Genomic DNA, 4,667 nt, shown 5'->3' with positions numbered 1-4,667 from the left:
TGCCACCCCTCCCGCTTCTCCCCTCTCCAAACACCCTCTCCTCCCTTTTCCTTCTGGTCCCACCACCCCCCTCTCCCCAGCTCTACAAACTGATGAACCAAAACTTTCAGGATTTACCTCTTTCGAACTAGAGTTATTATTTTTTTCCCCGTCCTCCAGACGAAAAGTTGCGAGACACTCTCCGCAGGCCCCTGTAACTTGTTCCAAGGATTACCGGCGCTGTGCTCCGGGATGCAGTGGGGGAGAAAGGGGAGGCATTGTCCCCTCCTTTTCCCACGGCTGTCCCCCCAAGGCTGGCTCTCCCAGGCTGACGCCCTGATGCCACGGGAGAGAGGGAGCGAAGCTGGCGGGGAGGGGACGTGGGAAGGAGGAGGGCGGCTGCAGCACGGCGGAGCCAATCCTCGCCTCGGCAGGGAGACCAGAGAAAATGAGATTTATTCCAACTATCCAGGACAGAAAACTTCAGGAACTTCTCTGCCGCTCCCCTCCTCCTCCCCGCTTCCCCGGTGCCATTTCCCGTCTGCCGGCATTGCCCGCCTCCCCCTCCCGGGTGCCTGCTCCAGTGGCTTTGGGGGAAGGGGGGAGGCCAGGCTGCTAACCTGGTTAGAGGAGCCCGGCTGCAGGGCAAAGGAGAGGGGCTTGAACCCTGTGTGTGTGTGCGCGACCCCTCGGGTATCACACCCTGATCCCATATTGGATAGGAAGCTCCCAGTGGTGTAGCACTGCCAGTCAGGACTGGGGGCTGCGGGTGGCTGGTGGTACCAGGAGCTGTGGGTAGCACTGGGGTGGGCATTAGCAGGATGACAGCCTCCCTGAAGACCTGGGCCAGGCTGGTGTTTGTTACGGGGTCAGGACAAGTTAATGCATCAGGACAAGCGTCATACCAGAAGTGTGTCAGACCAGGCTGAGGGGGTGGCAGCGGATAAATGCAAGGAGGTGTCCTTTGGTGGCAGCGGATAAATGCAAGGAGGTGCTCTTTGGTGGCAGTGGATAAATGCAAGGAGGTGCCCTTTGGTGGCACCAGGGAGAGCTTCTGCCCACACATGGGACACCACATCCCTCTGGCATGGTGTGTTATCCCTTGATGGCCACAGGGCAGAAGACCCTATCAGTGCCAACGAGGGGCAGCCTGCTGGTGGGTGTAGCATCATCTGTGCCTGTGGTGACACTCACGGCCTTCAGGCTTGGCTTGGCAGCCCTGCTGGGCACCACTTGGCCATGTACAAGCACCTATTCAGGGCCCTGCTCAGGAGAAGGGAGGTGTCTCTGCAGGTGAAGGCGAGACAAGACTTGTTGGGGTTAAGTAGGGCTTGGCTGAAGGGATGACAAGATGTCTGCAGAGGAGATGTCAAAATGGAGCCTGGCCGTTCACTGGGCTTGGGTGGCTTGTACTGGGGTGCCCAGGCAGGAGCACCCTATTGCTCTGAGCTTTGCTAAGCAGCAGTAGTGGGGTTTGGCACTGTTCTCTGGCTTCTCTTCTGCAAAATGGAAGCTGGAGTTTCTGCCTTCCGTGGAAGTTTTCTCCATTAGGAATTAAGACCGTATGTGCATGTTGGTGGTACTTTAAGTGGGTCTGTGTCTTGGAGGAAGATGGAAGTTTAGCTCTGAGAGGAGATGAGCTCAGCCATCCGTGAGGAAAGGAGAAGAAATCATGACATGCGTCCTCCCGGCTTGGCAGGGGTATGGTAGGCATCCTTCCCCTAGGTCCTGCTCAGTGGAAGCTAATGGGGGTGGTGGGAGAGGGAGGAAAAGACCCTTTCTTTGGGTCTCCTCCCTCTGCACGGCCTGCCAGGGCATTTCCCCCCACCCAGCCTGAGGGGCTCTCCCTCACCCCCATTGCTGTGCCCTGCAGCAGGGGCTGCATCAGGAAGCAGAGCCTGGGCGATGGCAGCCACCTCCACTGGGGAATGCAGAACAAATCTTTTCCAGATGGGACAGGGGCCACGTTCTGCTTCTTGCAGGATGGCCGGCTCTCCACTGCCTCCTTCTCACTCCTACTCCCAGCATCTCTGTGCTCCGGGCCAGGATGAGCTTAATTTCCAGGAAAGCGTCTGGAAATGCCTTCTCCTCAGCATCCTTCCCCAAACCTGTGATCTTGCAGCTGTGCCAGCCAAGCTCTGACTTTTGTACTTCTAGGTCTGGCGCTGAAGTGCTTTGGTGATCTCAAGGGTCAGGGGATGTGCCAGCTCTGGGTCTCAGTACTCATCCTGGCCTCTGGCTACTCAGTTACACCCCCTTCTTTATATGCAACAGCCTGGAAAGTCAGTCCATACAATCCTGCTTCTCAGCCTATTTATCCACCTCAGCTGATAAAGGAGAGGTGGCTGTGAGGCTGGACAGTGCTGCAGAGTCACTGTAGCACCCATGGGTGCCCTGGGCAGGAGCTGGACCCCTCCCAGTGCAGCTACCTCATTTACCTTCAGTCACCCCAACCTTTCATCCCATCTGTAACCCTAAGCCCCAGGCAGCAGTGCCAGTCTCACCATGACACAGAGACTGGCTACTGCGCTTATCATGGAGCAGACAAGTGGCCCAGCAGCATTCTCAGATGAGGATTTGCTTTGACTACCACAACATCAAAGACAGGGCTGTGCAAATTGCATCCCCTCATCTTCCCAGCACTCATCCCAACAACACAGGGTTGAGGTCTTATGGATGACTGAATGTGATGGGGAGGAGAGAGGATTGGACAGATGTGGGGGGGCTGAAGTCTCTGCCCCACACTTCCTCGTGCTCAGTCCCTCATCCTATCTCACTTTGCAGTGCCTTCCACTCACAGACTCAATGCCTGAAGGAGGCTGATACGGGACTCCCCTCCAGTAAAGAAAAACCCTTTTACTCCCTCTCCCCAGTGCCTGGGAGAAGCCAAGGGAAGGTGATGAGGGCATCCCAGCTTGTGATAAGGTGCTCAGCTATGGGATTATATTCCCTGCCATTTCAGTTTGCTGCCTTCCCACCTGCCCTCCTTCCCTGGGAAATTTCCAGGGATGGACCTCCAAGAGCACAGCAGTGCTGGAAACTTCCTGAAGAGGGAGGGAGGGCAGGCAGGGGCCTCGGTGGGAAGGGGGTGCCTTGCTCAGTGCACAAGAAGCAGATATCCTGTTGCTGCCCAGGGTCTCTGGCTCATATTTCCTCATTAACTGAAAGTGCTGCTCGTTTGCAGGTGACTTCCAGATGTTTCCATTCTTCTCTTGGGGCCGTGAGGGCACATACCACATGGGTATGGGGATTACTGCCAGCAGCAGGGGGGGACAGAACCCTGCCACGATGGGGATGGGGGTGCAGAGAGCTCCCTGGCCCCACCTGGCATGGCCTCATCCAGCTCCCCCTCATCCTGGGGCTGTCAGGTCCCTTCTAACTGCTCCCAGCCCATGGCCCTCGGGGCTGCCTCCAGCCCATGTCTCGCTGCCCTGGGGAGGAGCTGAAGGCAAAGCCGGTTTCAGGGTGAGCAAGCCAGAGTGGTGGCAGGAGGTGACAGCCTGGGGCAAGGGATAGGTGCAAGCACCCAGCGTCTTGCTGAGAGCATCCCTGGTCTGATGCCAGCTCTGGCTTTGTAGGCACTGGGTCCCTCATGCCCTGTCGTTTCTCCACTGGGGTGATTTCTCCTCTGGCTGAAGCCCCAGATGTGCTCGGCCAGGCTCAGCCCGTTTTGCTGTGAGTTCCCCACATTGTGCCTTTGAGATAACCAGGGAAAGGGGCTGGAGCACTCTGGTTCCCAGAATCCTTGTGCTGCACTGGGGAAGGAGAGCACGGAGGTTGTGGTGAGCACCACCAGGCAGGCAGCAGCACTGGCTTAGACCCACTCATGCTATAAGTGGGGTGGATTACCCTGTAAACACCCACTTCTGACTTTCCCCACCATCTCCTCCCCTCCCCTGGAGCAATGGGAGGCTGAAGGAATGGGACTGACCACGTCCTGCTTGTGGGATTTGCAAAGGGGGGAGTGTGTGCTTTTCCCCTGGGAGCAGGGCTGGGAACTCAAAGCCTCGGGGTTTGCCAAAGCCCAGGAGGAGGCACGGATGAGTTCCCAGGCTTGCTGGCGAGCTGCCTCCCTCCCTCTGCCCATCTCCTCCTATCCCAAATATTTTCATCGTTCCTCCTCCCCCCACACTCCCCGGCTTCCTCCTGGTATGCTATTCCTGTCTGCTGCCCAGGGATGTGGGGTGCTGTAGGGCTGCTGTGGGCGTTGTGGGGTGGTGTTGGGTGTGAGGATGGAGGGACAGACCCCAGGACAGACCCTGATCTATGCTCTCCCTCCGAGTTTTACATGGGCACAGAGGAGGGGGGGCGGGTTGGGACATAGCTGGGAGGGGGAGGGAGGATGTTGCATAAACCAGAAGTAATCCAGGAACAGCTGCCTGTGGCCTGGAAACACTTCTGTGATTCCACATACTAGGAAAGGAGATGTAAATATAAAGATATATATTTATGTATGTAGACTACATCTCCCCAGAACAGCCCCACCCTTGATTCTCCAGTTCTTTTTCACAGACCTTGTAAAAGTCAGAGCAGGAGGGACTGGGGGGAGGGCTTAGATACAAATTTGGTGCTTGGAGAAGCAGCTCTCTGTGTGCAGGGGGATCTGTGAATCTCTTTGCCCTCCCTCAAATATGTTCCCTTGGCAGGACAAGGAGGGGGAGAACATGTACAGGAGTTTAAAGCCCATG

The 4,667-nt window shown here is 56.8% G+C and overlaps 1 protein-coding gene across 1 annotated transcript in view; it reads right to left on the bottom strand.

Moving 5' to 3' along the window:
- Positions 1 to 398, bottom strand: part of CDC42EP1 (CDC42 effector protein 1) — an 11,730-nt gene extending 11,332 nt beyond the window's left edge. Inside the window, 1 exon segment of the mRNA XM_031057783.1 lies at positions 118 to 398. The gene's annotated coding sequence lies outside the window, so the exon portion shown is untranslated.
- Positions 399 to 4,667: the final 4,269 nt, after the last annotated feature.

Source organism: Geospiza fortis, unplaced genomic scaffold (assembly GCF_000277835.1).
Source record: "Geospiza fortis unplaced genomic scaffold, GeoFor_1.0 scaffold173, whole genome shotgun sequence".
Taxonomy (NCBI): domain Eukaryota; kingdom Metazoa; phylum Chordata; class Aves; order Passeriformes; family Thraupidae; genus Geospiza; species Geospiza fortis.
The sequence above is the reverse complement of the archived record's forward strand: the minus strand, read 5'-3'. Positions and strand labels throughout refer to the sequence as shown.